We start from the raw sequence: 20,427 nt of genomic DNA, 5'->3' as shown, positions 1-20,427 counted from the left end.
AACGCCTATTTGTGTCTAATCTCTTTGGGGTGTGCTGCACTTGTTGGATCTGTAATTTTAGGTCTTTCATAAGAGTTGGGAAATTTTCAGTGATAATTTCTTCCATTAGTTTTTCTCCTCCTTTTCCCTTCTCTTCTCCTTCTGGGATACCCACTACACGTATATTTGTACGGTTCACATTGTCCTTGAGTTCCCTGATACCTTGTTCAAATTTTTCCATTCTTTTCCGGATGGTTTCTGTTTCTTTTTGGAATTCAGATGTTTCATCCTCCAAATCACTAATTCTATCTTCTGTTTCTTTAAATCTGTCGTTGTAGGTATCCATTGTTTTTTCCATCTTTTCTACTTTATCTTTCACTTCCATAAGTTCTGTGATTTGTTTTTTCATTTTTTCTATTTCTTCTTTATGTTCAGCCCATGTCTTCTTCATGTCCTCCCTCAATTTATCGATTTCGTTTTTGAAGAGGTTTTCCATTTCTGTTCGTATATTCAGCATTAGTTGTTTCAGCTCCTGTATCTCATTTGAACTATTGGTTTCTTCGTTTGGCTGGGCCATATGTTCAATTTTCTGAGCGTGATCCGTTATCTTCTGCTGGCGTCTGGGCATTTAGTCAGATTTCCCTGGGTGTTCGACCCCACAGGTTGAAAGATTTTTCTGTGCAGTCTCTGGGTTCTGTTTTTCTTATCCTGCCCAGTAGGTGGCGCTCGTGGCACACGTTTGTCTACGGGTTCCACCAGTTAAAGTTGCTGTGGGTCCTTTAACTCTGGAAAATTCTCGCCGTAGGGGAGGTTCGGCAGCCGAAGCGTCTTGGAAGAATGCCAGCCGGCCTGGGGTTCCGAATGCGGGGAGGGTCGCCGGCCGCCGCAGCACGGGAGAGCGTCCGGCCGAATTAGCTAGTCGGCCCGGGGCACCAAGTGTGGCGGGAGGGCGCCAGGTGTCGCAGCCCGGGAGAGTGCACTATTCCCAGCCGACGGGGGAGTCACGTGTTTGGAAGGGATCCCCCGGTCACTGTTCTCCGCAGTCTGGGGATTTCCGACCCAACTACCTCAGTTGTTCCGGGGGGCCTCATGTGGTGGGGGCACCAGCCGCCGCGGCCTAAGGGGACCGCCTGTCCAATTCTACCAGCTGGCCTGGGAAGGTGGAAGGGAGGGACTCCGGTCGCTTGCTGTCCCACCCAGGAAAGCCCGTGCCCCTTGGTGATCTCACCGGAGCTGGTTCTCCCAGATAGTCAGCCGTTCCAGGATGGGGTACGCCGTCCCTTTGATCTCCCTCGTGGCTCCGGGAGCTGCTCTGTATTATCTCCACTCCCCCAGTTGCTGTTCTGGAGGAGGAAAGTTGAGGGCGGCAAGGCTGTAGAGGCTGGTGGTGGAGGAGCCGGTGAAGGCGGGGGAAGAGGGCACCGTGGTGGTTGGAGAGCGGCCGGAGCAGGAGGGGGAGGAGGGGGGAGAAGGAGGGCGGGCGGGTCGGCTGCTGCGGGGCGTGGGCGCCGCGCGGCGGGCCGGCGGAGAAAGAGAGGGGAGAAGGAGGGCGGGCGGGTCGGCTGCTGCGGGGCGTGGGCGCCGCGCGGTGGGCCGGCGGAGAAAGCAATTTTCTCATTCTTTACACATATTTGTTCTTTTGCTATATAAAAGGTATGTTAATCATGAATCTAACTGAATCACATCACTTTTATATTGTAAAATTAATTACATTGCCTGCTCTTGTAAGGAGCTAAGAATTTTGGATATCAGTGGGATTACAATAGATTGGAATAAGTAAATTGGATTAGAAACTAGTTAAATCTTCAGAAATTCTTGAAGAAAACTTTACCCATACATATTTCTCTTTTTTCAATTTGGCAAAACTCTGCTATTACTGGGAAGACTATCAGCTAAATCCACAACCATGTAGATGGAAACTAAAGGAAACAGTTTTATGAAAATAGATTTAATTTCACAAAGTGACTCTCTGCATTTCCTCTCATTTTCTCTGTAATTTGTGTTATTTGGTTGATATTAGATGACTACTGCTTTGAAAAATTCACACAAATAATTAGTTCAAAAGGAAAATAGTCTAAAATTAAATGTATAAAATATGAATCATGCAAATGCTATATTTTGCCTACTCAGAAAAAGAAATTAAACTCCTATAAATATTTTGTACAGTTGTTAAATAGTATCAGAATATTGTAAAACTAATTATTTAGAATCTTTTACTTTACAAAAAAGTTGACATATCCAAGCTACATCAAATGCTAAGATCTTAGTTTCAGGGCGTATATAAAAGAGTAGACGTACAAACAGTATCTTATATGAGTCCCTTAGGAAACTGGAATTTTGTTCAAGATACATTAAGTATCTGAACCATTGATATATTGCCAGTTCCAACCTGCACTTACTGGAATTTTGCCATTGTTATCCATGGGTCTGTTTCTACAGCTCTTGACACTAGTAACTAACTCAGTCTCTCTCTAATGGCTCATACTAAACGAACCCCCCAACCCCTGGATTTGACTGAGTCAGTCCGTGCAGAGACTCCGTTCGCCAATGCTCACATTCAAGTTCTCAGAATACACTGGGCAGTCACTGGCGGCCAAGTGGATGGGATTCTGTGGTAAAACCATGGCTTATTTGAGGACCACCTTAGAAGGTACTTGTATAAGCACATTCCTTTCCCACATCCTGTGCCATACAGTAGTCTTAGCACTTTTGCTGAGTCTTGGTCCTAATGTTTTAGACCAGAAAGGGGCCTTAGTGGTAAGATGAGCTAAATCTTTATTTTGCAGCAGGAAAACGATTAGTGTTCCATCTTCTCTCCCTATCCTTTTACACAATCCAAAAGCTGTAAAGTATTATTCCAAAGGCTGCCCTTACAATGTAAAGGTTGAAAAAGATTATGAAAAATAGAAAATTGTAGGAATAATAGAAGAATAAAAGAAGTAGACTTTTAGCTAAGCAATCATAGGGATTAGGAAGAATCAGGACACATATGCCATAAATAGCACTCCCCAGTTAGATAGATCATTGGGATAAGAACGCAGCACAGAAAGAGGGCAGGGCTCCTTCCTGTTTCAGACTCTCAGTACCTCATTCACACAGCTCAAGGCAAGTGCGCTTAGAGACAAATTGCGAGACACACCCATAATGCCATGGAGAGCCCTGCCTGCTGTACACTATTCAGGATAATAGAGGTGAATCTATTACAGCAAATTGTTCCTTTGAAGCTAATTGAATTATAAAGGGAGGTCATACTAATTATTGTGATTTATGAGATTCTAAAATCAGTGTGAAGCTGGTGATATTTTTTATAGCAGATCCATTTCTGAATAAGGAAAATCAATTTGCTGTGTGAGATTTATGGAGAAATGGGGGAAGACCCTAACTGTCATCTAATTTACATGGCAATACTGATGTCCATTTTCAGAATACCAGAACATCAATCTGAAAGGTGAAAAAAGGAAAGAATACACTGGCTATTTTGCATCCACTATGTGTATAGTTTGTTTTTTTTTCCTAACCAAATTGGGAGTTTTTGTATTATGGAGCAACTGTCTATATAACAATACATATCCTAGTCAGATCAGTTCAAACAAACTTCTAGTCCATGTAGATGTCTGATGTGGTGGGGAAAGGGAAGGGGCAATTGAGTGAACTGATTTAACAGATATTTATTGCATGGCTAAAATGGTACAGGCAGCATGCTAGACTTGTTAGCGATAGAGTTAGAGCAGAGATTCCCAAATATGATTGTCATGGTTATTGTCCTTGAAAAATTCACAGTTCAGTAATGAAATATAGAATTATAAAAGAATAATTACAATATGATATAGGATTGGGGCTTTGTGAATGGTTTGGGGCAAGTTCAGAGGAGGCTGGGTTTTTCTCTAGATTGGATGCAGTCAGGAAACCCAATTCAAAGTTGGGTATCTCAATAAATCTATATGGAGGAGAGACTAGAGTGAGGCTAAAGTTTCAGATGGTAAAGAAGAAGCAGCCCCTCATTTTGGCTGAGCTTGTGCAGTGATCTCGCTTTGTCTATGTTTAAATAACAGTGTAAAGTGGCCTTGCTTTGTCTCGTTTTATCTTGGTCTCAGAGTAACCTTGGCTGGGGTTGATATTCTGTAAAGTTATGTCTCATTGGAGTAAAACAGCCTAGATGTGAGTGCCAGACCAGCTTCAGAATGTCAAGGCTGCTCTTTCTTACTTTCACTTATCCATTGAACCTAGTCTTGAAAGAGAACTAGAACTTCATCCCATGGAGAAGGAACTGAAAGGTACATCCCAAAATGGAAAAATGAGAGGTAAATCACTTGTACAGTAAGAAGCATAGGAGCTGTGGGTATATAAGAATGGTCAACTGGAGGCATAGGTAGACTGGCATATGATTAATAAAGACTTTGAATCCCATGCCATGGGTTTTTATTTTACCAATAATCAGGAGCCTGAAAAAGCCAAAGGGTATATTTGTATATTCTGCTTGCATGTGATGCATAGAGCAGGTATTTAAGCAACTATTTCATCACAAATTCCACTAAAATTTAGAAGTAATATAAATGTAACTTTAGCATTCAGTAGGCATTCTATATTGGCATGGAATATCTGTGTGTTTATGGTAGTATGTCTAAAATTTGAAAATATAGATGCTAAGATTCTGATATTTTATCTCACACCAATTAGATGTCTGCTCACCTGAAACTGAAAGGATTCTTTTGTTCAATCAAAACATTGATTATGCCAATATGTCTGCTGTATATTTGTATAAAATTCAGTGTCTACTCATCATTTTCACATCTATTACATCATTTGATTCCTGTAACCATACTCTAAGATAAAAGGCTCAGCAGTACTGCACACACTATTCCTTTTTGTCCGTATAACCCTTTCCAAAGTTTCCCCTGGCTAATTTTTGTGCATTCCTCGTGGCTCAGTGATCATGTCATCTCCTCCAGGAAGCCCTCTTGGCCTCTCTCAACATTACTGTGTTCCTCACCTCCAGGTTTCCATTGCAATTGTTATGTTGAGTATATGTCTCCCCACTAGAGTCTAAGCATTGAGAAGACTGTATTTGAAATATTTCTTCAATGATAAAATGCTTCTGTTCTAAGATAAAAGGAACAGAGCTTTTCTTCCCATTTTACAGAAGGAAAACTTGAGACTCGGGAATTAAGTGACTGACCAAATTCACACTCATTGTGCATGAGCTGGGTCATCTGACTAGCTCAGTCATCTTCACACTCACTATTTGGCACTACCTTTCTATCATGGGATGAATTGTTCTCTTACCTATTGAGTGCCATCTTTCCTATTTACAAAAAGCATTTTATCATTGAAGAAATATTTCAAATACAGTCTTCTCAATGCTTAGACTCTAGTGGGGAGACATATACTCAACATAACAATTGCAATGGAAACCTGGAGGTGAGGAACACAGTAATGTTGAGAGAGGCCAAGAGGGCTTCCTGGAGGAGGTGACATGATCACTGAGTCACGAGGAATGCACAAAAATTAGCCAGGGGAAGCTTTGGAAAGGGTTATACGGACAAAAAGGAATAGTGTGTGCAGTACTGCTGAGCCTTGAAATCACTTGTTGCTTTGAAGAGACATGGGTATTTGTTGTGGTTAGAGTCCCAACTGTGAGAAGAGCAAGTCATGAGGTTGAAAGGTAGAAATAGGCTAAACCATGGAGGATTTTTTCACCAATATTATGCACCAGCATAATTTAAATATGCATCATCAACTATAGTGCTTGCTAAAACACAGGCCCTGGACCCAGCTTTCTGAGATTGCTTATATTTTCATGTTAGCATGTTCTTTTTTGTTTCAAATTGGTTCAGGATGGAGCCAAGAATTTGCATTGCTAAGAAGCCCCTAGTTGACTCAGAAGTTGCCTTTCCATGGATTGTGTACTTTCTTAATCATGCAAAGAAACAGACTTTATTCCACAGTTCAGTGGTTTCCAAACTTCACACTCATCAGAATGGCACAGAAGGCTTCTTAAAACACATATTGCAGAGGCCCCCTGCCAGGTTTCTCACCCAGGAGGTCTGAGGAGAGTCCAATAATTTGTATTTCTAACAGTTCCCAGGTAATTCCATAGTGCAGGCCCCAGGAACCCACTTTGCAAAGGGACTGATCTAAACAGGGGTGGGAGACTAAGCGATTTTAAGCACATTGATGTTTTAGATATTTCTCTCTGGCTTTCTGTCAGGAATCAATGTTGAACTGAACAGATTGCTTTGCTTCAGCATTGATAGGGAATTTTAGGAGTGGGTAGGGAATTTTAGGAGGCCCAAGACACATGTGAAGAGCTGGCATCTTGTCATTGGTGTGAAGAGGTAGGGAATGTATTCACAAAATATTTAAGATGTAGGATTCTTCCATAGGAAGAGGAATGGTGCAAAGCAAAATATTAGGATTCTGAGAAAGATAACAAAGCATATCACGCATACTAAAAGTGAAGAAAGAATTGGTTTCTGGGAAAAATTAAAAGTTCACTTTGGGATCGATATACAAAACTAACATTTTATCCCAAAAAGTTGTAATTTATAAGTATGTAGATTTAATATCTGTATTTATGGGAAAAACACTGTTTATGGTTTTTTTTTTACTTTGAAGAAAAGTCATTAAACATTTATGTATGTGTGTCAAATAACTAAATCAGATAATTAAATCAGAAAAAAATGTACCCCTGAGGGGAAAAAGGTATTTTTCTTTTAGCACAGAAACATTTTGAACTGCAAGCCTTAATTCAGACTTTCAAGGAGAATTTAAATAAATCACACATAATTCCACGTAAGTATACCTTGTTAGTTTTTTCCAGAAATACTATTTTGCTGAAAGACAGATCCTAAATAGAAAATTCAGAACAATTTCATTTCTATACTGAAATACAGGCATCTTTATCATTTTCCTTTAATCTTATTTCCACCAAGATTACAGAAATGCCTATTTGAATGCAATCCTAAATATATTATAGATCTTGAATTTCAAATTAATCATATTCATCTTATTTATCCTTTTTTGAAAATCTTATATATATGCTTTATCTTCTTATAAATAAAATTTTCTTACAGAAAAGTCACAAATATTGAAAATAGCACAATAAATTCATGCTTTCCAATTATTGATTTCCTTGTAAACATTTTACCTTTCAAGTCATCTACACTTACCCAATCGCTAATGTTCTCTATTTTAAGGAAAAAAAAATTCATAAAACATAACTTTTGAGTTTAATTACTAATATTCACAGTGTTTAAAATATATATTCCTAGAACTCCATCTCAACATGAAAATTTCTGGTTTTAAAATGTTTATAAATTTCTGGTTTAAAATGTTTATAAGTGTTTCTGTTTATAAAATAATCTTATTCTGCAAAATTAACTGATTATCAACTACCTTTATTTTTTCTGAAGGATTTGTAATCTTTCAGATATATTAGGGTTTATATCATGGTTTTAAATAAAGGTCAGGAAAAATATGATCTGTATCATCTAAGACTTTTGCTATTGACTAAAAAATTCACCTCCCAATTCTGGTTTTTGTAATAACCTGGAACAAGTGTATCTGTGTGTCTATGTTTCAGACAAATTAGATCAGATAAAATTCATTCCTTAGAAACCAGTTCTTTTTGAATTCTGTCTTAAGATAATTTACCATTAACTCCCAGGACTGGCATAATAAAACTTTCCATATAATGTTATGTATTTCCTACAACCATCTGTTTGACTCTAATATTTTCTTCAGCATATGGAAAAGTTCTTTTAAAAAAAGGCCAAAACAGTATACTTAAAAGTATAAGAATTGCCTATAAATTCATTCTTAAAAGAAAAAAAAGGGAAAAAAGAAAAATCATGTGGAGATGTGAAATAGACTGAGTTGGGGAAAGGAAAAGATGGCCGCAGCAAAAACAATACTTAGACCAGCCAGGTGATATGCAGATATGTGGCACTGGGCCAAAAATATGTTTAAATATAAATGGATAAATGTAAATAAAAATGAATGGAGGAGGTGCAAGGGTAGTTCAGTGGTAGAATTCTTGCCTGCCATGCGGGAGACCAGGGTTTGATTCCCAGCCCATGCACTTCGCCAAAACAAATTAAGAAAGAACAACAAGCAAACAAAAATTCAACAAATGGTGCTGTAATAGCAGGATACTCACATGGAAAAAAAATGAAACGTGACCCCCATCAAACAGCCCTACAAAAAAAATAGTTGAACAGTTAATTATAAGACTTCTGGAAGGATGATTAATGTACATCAAGAACTTTCTGTCTATAAGCAATGCTCCTTTTAGTTTAGTGACATAAGCCATGAAGACTATGGAACGGCCCTTTAACTCCATGTGCACAAAGAATCTTTTGATGTTACTCTGGCTTGCCATGTTAATTTTCATACACGCAGAGATGTAAGCATCTTTAGTGATTTATTTTTAATCAAAATGTGAGGAATTTGAATTACGGAAGCTATATTAGGCTATTTTGAATTTGGCTAATTCAGTGTTGAATTTATAGAGATGGTTTAGTTACTCTGGGGCCTCTTCTTCATAATTACAAACATGGGAACGTCCTTGCCAATACGCTTTTTTTCTTCAGATTGTTTCATATAATCAATTAATGGGGCACTTGTTATGATCAGATGAATGACAATATTTAAATGACTTTCCATAGTATATTTGTTCATATAAGTGAGACAGACTTCCAAATTGTTTCAGAAGTTTTTGTAAGTCATTTTTTCTAGTGTGATATGAAACCAGATCAATTAATAATGAACCTGTTGTAGAAGTCTGGGAGACAAAATCAGTGTATGAGGCAGATTTAACATTATTGGTATGTGACTTTATTTCCATAAATAGTAACTTCCAGGCAATTCCTCCAAAGTAAATCTAAGGTGTATGCAAAGCTGCTTTGGTTCCTTTGTTTGCTCAAATGCCGGACTGTACCTTCGATATTTTTCCCCCTTTAAAATGCATTTAAACTGTAGGAACATTAAAGAATTACTCCCCTGTGGAAAGAAATCACTCAGAAATGTGAATTATGCTGAGGACCTGGCTAAGATGCATGTCCCTTTTTGTCCTCCATCTCCTTCTCTCTCCCACCCTATATCATGCTGAAAAATATTATAATATATGGATTCTGAAACATTTAAAAACATAGACTTCATGCCATTAGTTATCAAAATGCTAATAAATTAGTCTTTGTCATACCATAAATTCTAGCTTCTTAACACATTAATATTTACATGTCCACTGCTGCAGACATTTGGGAATAGGGTATATTCCAAATATGTGTGAATGTTGTTATTGATTACCAAAAAGTTTCCAAGAAGAGTATAATTGCATTTTCCTGACTTCTCTCTCCTGATACATTGCTTCACTGGATCTGCAGAGCTGAGAAACAGCTGGGGCCCATGGTGCAGCCAGGTGCTCTCCCTAGATAAATGTCTATCTTTTCTCCCTTTAACTAGAACACGGGTTACATATTTTAATATTCCAGGTATTATTTCCGCAGAATCTAAAACAGGAAAGAAAGATAAACATTTCAATTTTTATTATTAATGTGCATCTTTAAACTGAGTCTTGTATTTGACTGAACATAGATCTTTTGGAGTCATTGTAATTAATGATGATTAAGTGTAAATTATAATCCATGTATGAGAGCAGGAAACATTTTCTTAGAGACGTCAGAGAAGAATTCTGGACAGAGGGGTCAAGGAGAGAACAAACATAAGTATCAAGAATTAAGAACAGGACAAGAAACATCCCAATGCAATTAGACATCAGAAAGAACATTGGCTTGAATTACCAAGTTAAAAAGAAAAAGACAGAGAAAGAGAACTGCCCCAAGGGAGTAGAAAGTGAAAGGAGGCTGTTCCCAAAGCAGAGATGCTTCTGAAGACAGAAAGAAACACAGGCAGTCAGGGGTCTAAGGTCAGATTAGCATTTTGGAAGTTTCCGAGAAAAAGCAGCTAAAGGGAAAATAGAATCATGAAATATATATTTAAAAATATGGCAAGAGTAATGTAGATACAGAGAGTACGAAAGAGGCACAGCGCATCAGTGGGATGCATGCCAGGATTCAAAGTTAATCATTTATCTCAAAACAAAGCTTTTTTTTGTTTGTTTTAAAATGTTTTTAAAATATGTTTCGATCCATTCTGGAAAGAATGCACTGGTTCATTTGGACTTACATTTTGAGATAATGGATAATCCTTGACAAGAGACACAAGGGAACCAGAGCATGGAAATTCCTTCTGGTAACGTTGGAATTTCCATTTGAATTTCACAATTCTCTTTGAGTGCAAATACTTTTTACATTTTGTATCAAGGATCCTTTTCAATCAATCCCATACTAGTAATCAATATTTATACATATTTATATTATATACATATTTCATATATGTAATATTTTTTGCTCCTCATGATTGAGTTACGAATAAATTGGAATTGAATTTCGCTACACCTTATTCTGTCCTAATACTAGCACTTTTTCAACTTTTGTGACCATCTAGATCAGTGATTTTCAAACAAGAAGCAATTGTGAGAAAACAGTCATATACTTATCATCATGATGATAAGACCTAGTGATAAAGAAGTAACAGAAGTTCTGGATATCATGTTATGACACATATAAGCCAGAGCGTATGAAACATGACATCACAGGAACCTATCAGAATGTGCAAAATGTAAATCCTTACAATCCTTACCACTTATAATGAGGCATCATTGGTGATCACACTGAATCTTGTAGAAACATCATATCCTCCTTTGGATGTAGTGCTCCAAACCATTCATTAAATAATTAGGAAGGTACTCAGTTTTGAGTGAGGCTAAGAGGAAAGGCTCTTTAGCTGGTCGAAGCTGTAGTACAAGCCACTTGGGCACTTGCTAGATTTACACCCACACACCCATGTTGCTTGCAGTGTCTGTAGCTGGTCAGTGTACTTATGGACCAGTGGCAAAGTTTAATAAGAGAAATACAGTGGGGACTTTTGAATTCAGATCAAAGCCAGGTCTTCTTCCATACTATTTGCTGAGTGAGACACACATTTTCTCTTTCTGTTAGAATTTTTAATCACAAAACACCAGACGACTCGATCTGGTATGTTGTCTGATCCACAAGTCATCGTCGTGCTTGTCCACAAGCTCTATGTTAGGTAAAACTGAAATATCAGCTTCCAACAGTTGCTGAAGACACGAGTAATGTACTTTAGCAAATGGCTCCTTCTCCCACTATACCGGCTTCTGTTGCCTGGGGTCCTTCCTTTCCTCACCTGTCCCTGAGCTCCCTTCTGAGGCCTCATGGAGTATTTCCGTGACTTCATGGCTTGGACCTACACAGTGTTTTAGCCACCAGTGAACAGACTGTGGAATAACAGGCTTACAGCCACTCTCAGGGAAGACCATGAAGATTACTGGAGATGAGACACCCACCAGTGTGGGGAATATAGTGTTATACGTCTGGGACCTACCTACTTTGATTACAAGAAAAGACATTCTGACATTCATATGAACATTGAATAGTTAGGTCAGAAAATCAAGAACTTTGAAGAAATGAAATTGGAAGATGGGTCATGTAAAAGAAAAACTAGTATCTGGCACGCCTCCATTTTGAGTACAAATGTACATTTTACCTTGTAGTCAGAGAAAATATACCCCAAGAAAAGTACCCTAAGATAAAACAAATACAAATATTTGCCTTCTTTCATTCTAGTCCCAAAATAAATGAAATCTTGAAATTTTCCTGTAAGTTACTACTCTTTAAAGAAACAAACAACATTGAAAAACCCATGTCCATGAGTTTTCTATGTTAATATCTGAAGATTTCTGATGGACTCTGTGGATAGAATAGTTGTGAAAGAAAATTCTTGTTTTTCCACTGCAAATACAAGCCAATACTCTACCCTTACATTGAAAACTGTTCAAATCATACAATTTTGGGACAGATTAATAGGCTCTCGAGTTTTCATTGGAAAACAATGCTTGAGAGGCCAGGGTTCTCTCTTATACTATGTAATATATACTATGAACCACGGACCAACATCTGCGTTTTGTTTTTCTCCCATACATTACAGCAGTCTGATAACGGATAGGGGAAAGCAGGAGTATCACTTCTTAATTGCAAAATATGTGCATCTTTTCCCTCTGATCTTGGACTCTGACGGATTAGATACTTTACTGTCGAAGGGAGGAATGTTGTCACCAGGGGACAAGACAGTGGTGCCACTGAACAGGAAGTTAAGCCTGTTCACCCAGGCCAGGCCTTCCATGGAGCGCCACAACCTCTCAGCATCTCGTCACCTTTGTTGTCATAGTTACCGGGAACCCAGCCATATCACATATTTCCATCTTTCACATCCAAATTGTAGATCGGAAAATTATAGCACATCATTTGCAAATATAAAATATTAAGGAAACAACATCAACAGAATGAGCAGAGAAGGTAACAACTTGGACAGAATGAGAGGAAAAGACACTGAGAGGGACACAATGGCTAAAGCTAGAAAACAGTTGAAGAACTAAAGAGATATCAGGGTAGTCAGTGCTAACGTGGGGACAAAAGCATATATTTTCATCCATCTTTTCCTTTTTTCTTGCATGAGGCCCATTGAATATTCATGCCACATCAAGGGCTTCCTTCCCTTTTATACATAATTGGGAAGGCTGAAGAAGCAGCTAAGCTTAATTTCTTGTAACCAGTTACCTTCTAGTTTTCTGTTGGCTCCATGCCACCCAAACCAATGAATATAAATTTCCCAAAATGATGGTGATATTATTTAAAAGTGAATAACATCAATGGTCTCATGGTAGACAATAAAACACGTATTTAAAAGATGTAAACAGCAGGTCCTTTCAGAAATAGAAAGAAAATGACTACATAACCTTGTTTGAGGTTAACCTCCCTCAGCCAGTCTCCTCAACTGTGAGAATAAACAGGATCATCAATAAATACTTAAAGTAATTACGTCTGGCAAGGTCTAAATAGAGGTGCTTAGTGACCTTCTTGGCAATGAGGGTGCGCTTTATAAATGTTAGTTCTCTTATCCTACCTCTCAGGATTAGCTAATTGTTTATACATTTATCAGAGAAGAGGTTAACTCATATAAATAATAGAGTAACAAGAAGACCGCATATGAGAAAAAGGACGTGAGCTTTGACATTTCCTATGACCAAGGAGAAAAGGAAGAATCTATGTTAAACAAAAGTTCTTTTTCTGTTAATAAGCTGGATCATTCTTGACAAGTCATATATTTCACCTGCCCTCAGTTTTCCTTCCTGAGAGGTGAAGTGTTTGGACAATCTGATCTCAAAATCACTTTCAGCTCTATGGAATTACAGTGATTAATTATAAAGATAAATACTTCTATGGTTACTTTGATTAACTTCCTGGAATATAGAGGCATAATTTAATTATCTTTATTTTGTACTCTTTAAAACCTGATTTTGGGTATTTTAGATTTTAAAAACCAAATTTCATAATGTAGCTTAGAGGTAGGTAAATCATCTGTTCTGTGCTATTTTGAGCAAGCCGGCTTAAAAAAAAATAAGACTCCTCACATTTTTCTTACTTGTATATACAACAAGATTACCATGTAATCATTTTGTAATGATTTTTCAGGTTTCTTGCCCAGCAAAGTTATTAGAACTATGATGAAAGCTACTGTTCTTTCCCCGTGCATTCACATAGCTATTTCATCTGTAAGAGTTTTAAGTGTAACTTTCTTGCTCCAAACTGCACCCCAAAACTAACTCTGCCTTAAAATTGGGGGAGCAATTTGCTTTCTTCTTCATCAAGTAAGTGAAAGCCACAGGCATAAAGCATTTTTACTTCCTGACTAACCTCATTTAAAACATTATCTGCATCTGCCCCTATGTTTAAGTCCTGTCCCCTTTTTTCTCTTTTGTTTAGAATAAAGCCTTTATCTGTACCCTTGCTTAGTCACATTCCACCGTGGCACTTTTCTTCATCAAGTATCTCCTCTTTCTCCTGGGAGACTGCATAAGAGTGAAGAACCCAGATTCAAAGATTGCCCCTACCACTACTTGCTATATAAATTTGGGCATATTATTTAGACTCCTGTGCCTCTGCTTTTTCAGCTGTAAGATATGATAATAATATGACTTCCCAGGAATGATGCTTGCAGAGCGTTAAGGAGATATTTGTAAAGTACTTAAAGCAATAAATATTGATTATTATTCTATCTTTGACCTCCCCCACTCTACCCGCTCTTTAACCTCATACTACAAGGGTAGAATCTTTTCCATTATAAAAATTCCAACCCTTTGTTGTTTGTTTTTATTTAGCTACAACCTTAAGTTTCTCCTTTCAGGCTCATAGGATCTTACTGAGAGTTTCTATTTGCTGGCTCCGCCTAACCAATCACAAAGTCCTACAGATTTTGCCTCCTAACTGTTTCTAAAACTAATCCCCAACTTTCTATGTCACTGCCCTAATTCATGTTTTTTATCATAGCTGAGCTGTTGTATGCCAAGAATTCATAACTGCTTTGGAATAGAAGTGCAGTTTTATCCTAAAGGAAATGTTGACCAAGAAACAACAAACTGCCCATAAGGCAGCAGAAACGTTTATTTGGGGACTTAGATTTGCAGTTCAGAGTTCACAGACTCGGGTGGCCATCAAACTATGTCCCCCGCTGGGGAAGTTATGCAAGACAATTTAGAGGGAAAAGCAGTTAGGGTTAGAATTCTCAGGAAGGGAGATATTTTCTGTCCGTTCTTAAAGTTTGCTTATGACGGTGATTTCAAGGGTGGTGTAGGGTCTTTCTGTGTGCACAGCTCTTCAGCACCCTTGGAGGTCTTTTGGCCTTTCATAAACTGCATGATGTAGTAAAAGAAATAGACTAAAAGAGAGAAGATAAGACATTACATATCTATAATGTTAACATTTTTACATGAGGTGCAAAATTTGACTACTCTGCACTAGGGAATTTTGAATAAAAGGAAATATGAGGCCAAATTCAAGTGTTGGGAGTCATTTCGTCTAAATGGCTTATTTATCGAGTCAGGGTGCAAATGTGGATTGTCTGGTAGTCCTTATCAGCAGGGGGACACAGTGTTTCCAAACATTTTAATGCAATTTGCCCTTGGAACTAGCAAAGTTTATTTAATTTGGATGTTTCCACATCCTGTAATGTTTATTTATTTAATGAACAGACCACTTACTTGGGAACAAGCAATCTACACAGTTGATCACTATGAACATGTTTCCTTTGTGAGTCTTCAGCCATCATATATAGTAGGTAAAGAAAAAAAAGGTTTAACATTTAAAAGAGGAAGTTCAATGAAGAGATTAATTAATTATGATCGTGCTAATCATTCTGTTGTAAAAAATAATTTTAACTTATTTTGAAGAGAAAATTCTGCATCTCCTAAAATAGCAATTGTTACTTTAATGTCAGGTGTGCATTTTCAGGGATTTCAAGTTTCTCAGTTCTTGCGTTTTACTTGTGTCTCATTAGAATTGCTATGTTTCCATTAATTAATTCTTTCACAAGATATTCTTCAACTGGTATTCTGTATCCCCTACTTCTATGAAGCACCCCACCCATGCATTAAGCACTTGAAACAGTGATTCATCTTCCAACACTTTAGCAAAATGGTTCAACTGTTTTTAATTGATCCACTTAAATTCTCTTGTCTTTTCTTGCATAGTAGTCCACCTCTCTCTGGTGTTCTCCTATCTCTCTTCCTAGTCCCTTTTATTTTTTCATATTGTCTTGTGTTCTTCATCATATTCTCAAAATTAGGGTCAAAAATGAGACTCATCGATTATTTCCTAACACAAAATGCAGCATTTCTAAACTTTATTTCATTATACATCTTTTCAAATGCCACCCCTTTCTAACTTTTCAACAAAGAAAGTTCAATCCTGGAATGGCACACTACTGCAAAGTGGATAAAAATAACTAAACAATAAAATCCCTGTAAGGGCAGGCTACAGGAAGAACGAGCAACTCAGATATGTGGGGGCATTAGATTACTCAGTGGAGAGGCAGGGTCAGCTTCATTTTGGAAGCCGTTCCTGATAAGAAGCCAGCAACCATAAAACCAAGTCACTAACAAAGGACAGTACCACTCAAGACTGCTCTAAAGGAACAGAGGACAATAAATAGGACAGAGAAAGAAATGGGGATATTTAAGAAGAGGACAGACTGCTGAAGAAGATGCAGAGTGGAAATTTGAAGCTCACTGCAAGTACAAAGCCAGCTATTTTTCAGTAATGAGTAATTGGCAGCAGACACTAATATCGTAAACACAAGGAGAGAGGAAGTTAGAACTTAAAAATACTGCTGATGCCAACAATGAAACTTATCTGCCGATTGCAGCCAAGAGTATTGAGAATTTTTAATAATTAAAAACAAATATTATTTTCTTTAGTAGTCAATCCATGCTAGGGACATTAAACTACAAAGTTTTCATAAGAGGAAATTGGAGAGTCCACAAAATTTCCAGAAGTCCAGTATTATTTCTGGCTGTGAACAATGGGGCTGGGACAATTGAGCCAGGAGCTATGCTCAACCACTCTAGTAAAAACACCACCACTACCCCTGATCACTACTTGAGATGGACCAGGCTGTGGACTGAATGCCAGAAGCCCTGTCACAGTTCACAAAGAACCAAGCATTTGCACATGATGTTTGCACAAGGGTCAGTCTTCTCATTATGGCCATACACTGCACGCTGCCTCCTTCATATCATATATGATCATCATTGCCCTTCCTATGTTCCTACTTAATAAAAAGGATTCAAAGTCACGTGCCTATATGCCAGTGAACATAGTAATGTTTCCTCTTTATCACAGAAATTATTTTTCTGCCTGTAACTTCTCTTAAATAGAATGAAATTGTTTTGAAACAAAATAATTCCTTATTTTGCTCAGCTTATTTTGAGGCTTTTAAAAGTTATTTTTTTTCACTAATTTGGGAAGAAAAAAAATCCAGTTTCTTAGTGCATAGAACTCTTGATCAAATACAGTTCTAAGTGGATACATTTGGATTTTCAATTAGGTATACAAGCATAATAAATTATGCATTCATTGCACCTATACTGCTGAATTTCTGCACCTTGAGATAATGGTTACCCCCGGAGATAATTACAAAACAGATGGCTCTTCGTGAAGCAGAACAACACATATCATGCAATTTAGCTATGAAGGAAATGAAGAGAGGGATTATAAAGATAAATGGAGATAGGCATCTGATGAAGTGACTTAGTGCATAGCGATATGTTGAGGCTTACACAACTAAATGCTAATTCCCCCCACCCCCACTGATTTGGCTGATTTTCATAACCACCTCATAGGCGGGGATTTAAATAAGCCCATCCTGATGTGTCCATCTTCATAGGCAATGTCTACTTATGAAAATAAAATATTTTCTTTTAATCTGCATTTGCCACATTTTTAAAAATATGATCTTAGCTACTTTAGGTTTCTGAAACACAAGCAATACCTTTCTGGTAGCGGAGGATCAAATGCTAAGATATTTGTTTTCTTTAGCTAAAAAAGTCAAATGTCCTGTTTTTTTAGAAAATAGCTTTATAGTGCTATAGTTCCAATGCATAAGATCCGCTATTTAAAGCGTACAATTTGATGGGTTTTAGTGGCTTTATATTTAGTGGCTTTATATTCAAAGAGTTGTGCATTCATCACCACTATTTAACTTTAGAACATTTTCAACACCTCCCACAAAAACTCTATAGCCATTTGTAGCCCCTTCTCTTTCCCCCAGGTCCATCAGACACACACACACACACACACACACACACAAGCTTTAAAGAAATACTTATATACTTTCTCTCTCTAAACATTATTCTGGATCCTGCATAAAAAGTAGAATTGTTGACTATGTATTATTTTATGATTGGCTTCTTTCACGTAGCATATGATTTTTAAGGTCCATCCACGTTCTTGCATGTACCAATGCTTCATTTATATTTATGACCAAATCCAATGTATGAATATATTACAATTTGTCCTCAATTCCTCACATGATGGACAATTGGGATTGTTCTCGTTTTTTGACTAGTATGAACACTGCTGCAATGAACATTCATGTACAACCTTTTGGGTGGACATAAGATTTTATTTCTCTTGTATAAATATCTAATATTTATACAATTACCATATAAGAATATGGTAATTCTTATATTTGAAAATTTGAGTAACTGACAAAATGTTTTCCATAACTGCTGCACCATTTTACATTCTCACCTGCAGTATATGCGGGTTTCAAATTCTCCACATATTCACTGACACTTTTTATTTTTTATCTTTTATATTTTAGCAATACTAGTGTCTATTATGTGATACTTCATTGTAGTTTTAATTTTCACACCATAGGCTTACTGGCTAATTGGTATATATTCTTTGGACAACTGTCTTTTCATCTCATTTGCCCATTTTTAAATTGGGTTATCTGTCTTTTTTATTAATGAGTTGTAAGAGTTCTTTATATATTCTAGAACAAATCCTTATTAGATACATGTTTGCAAGTATTTTTCTCTCGTTCTTTATTTTGTCTTTATACTTTCTCGATGATATCATTTGCAGCAAATGGCTTTTATTTTGATGAAGTCAAAGAATCCCCTTTATGTTTCTTTTGTTGCTTTTACTTTCTGGTGTCTAACTCAAAACCACAAAAATTTAATCCTCTGTTTTCTTGCAAGAATTTCCTAATTTTAGCTCTTACATGCAGCTCATTCATCTAAGTCAGTTAAATTTTGTGTGTGATATGAGGCAGGGGTCTAATTACATTCTTTTGAATTTGGGTATCCCATTGTCCCTGTGCCATTGCTTAAGGGACTATTCTTTTCACATTAAACTGATGATTGTCTCATGTTAGGTAGAAACATGAGGTGCTCATATAAGATGTCGTAGAAAGAGTTTGTACAATTTTAATGCTATTGCTATATAATCCTTAATGCATTCCAGTAAAATAACAACTTCCCAACAGCATGAAATTCATTATTTTCCATATCTTTACAAAAAAAATCTGTATCTTAAAAAACAAACTATTTCCAAGGTTGTAGTCTGCATTTCTTTGATTATTGATAAGATCACTTAGTGGGATTTCTTTCTTTAATAAATTCCTGGTTATATGATATACTGATCATTATAAAATAAAAATTGTATCATATGTTTTACCTCCGCGTTTGCTGCAACATAGGGTCCAACTTCATTCTTATGAACTTTAGTCATTATCCAAATATAACGGATGTCCTGCCTTTGCTCATAATGCTTTCATTGCCCAGAGTTTTTCTTTATCTTCCATTGGAGTTTCTCATCACCAAGCTAACCAAGCCAGACACAGCTCAAGGATAAGGTCCTCTCTCAGACTTTTCTAACATCTTCTCCTCCTGAAACTAACTTCTATTTATTTCATAAACCTCTCCTCCTCTCACCCTGCATATAAATCTGTCAGAAAATAAAAATACTGACTGAACTTATTTGTATATGTCTGTGTGTTCTGCTAGACTGTGAATCATTTAAAAAAATACATTTATTTTTCTTGGAATTTCACTCCTTACAGTGTTGCTTGGCACAATAAGCATTTATGGAATGAGTAAAATAAATGTCTGGTGATTACTTCCTTGTAATTCTAATGATTAAATGAAGACTTTAATGATTAAATTTCCACATTGCATCCAACCTGAATGGCTTAATTTTTTATTCAGTTAAGTAAGAAACATACTATAAAATAGTGTTCATAACCATGGCAGAGCTTATTTTTGTCTAATATTAAATTCCTTATTTCAGGATGCATAGAATGGATGTAACAAAAAGTTCATTAGTATGAAGAAACTCTTAAAAATGAGGGATTATCTCACTTTATCTTGTTATTTTCTATCCATCCAATATGTTACTTTATTTGAGTCATTAAATTCATTTCAACATTTTATACTTTTTCTTATATGTGTATTTGGAATATTAAAAATATTCATAAACAATTATTGCCATCTTATTGGAAAGAATAATCTAATGGTTTCTCCAGATAATATTACTTAAAAGGTATAATGACCTTCAGGGCAGATGGGACACAAATAGAACAAGACAGACAAAACAACTTAAATCATTAGTGATGAATAGCCTTGGTCAGCAATTTAAACAGATTCATTCTAAAATTCAGACAATATTGAATCTGGGACAGAGAAACCTGCTAAAAGGAAGACGTTGTTTCAACATTTATATGATGACTTCATGTATTAGACCTTAGCACATTCTCTTTCAAATAATGACTTGTGAAGGTTAGTGTGTCAAATGCCATATCTTAAAATCCTTCTAAAAAGGAAGCAATCATCAAAGTATTGAATGAGAGACAGCAAAACCTGTATGTCTCTTTTGCCCTGGAATGAAACCAAGTAGACTATTCAACAGAATTTTTAAACAAAAACATCTTGAATGAATAAAAAGTGAATATCCATGGCATGCTGAA

This window comes from Tamandua tetradactyla, chromosome 18 (assembly GCF_023851605.1).
Source record: "Tamandua tetradactyla isolate mTamTet1 chromosome 18, mTamTet1.pri, whole genome shotgun sequence".
Taxonomy (NCBI): domain Eukaryota; kingdom Metazoa; phylum Chordata; class Mammalia; order Pilosa; family Myrmecophagidae; genus Tamandua; species Tamandua tetradactyla.
Note: the sequence above shows the minus strand (reverse complement) of the source record.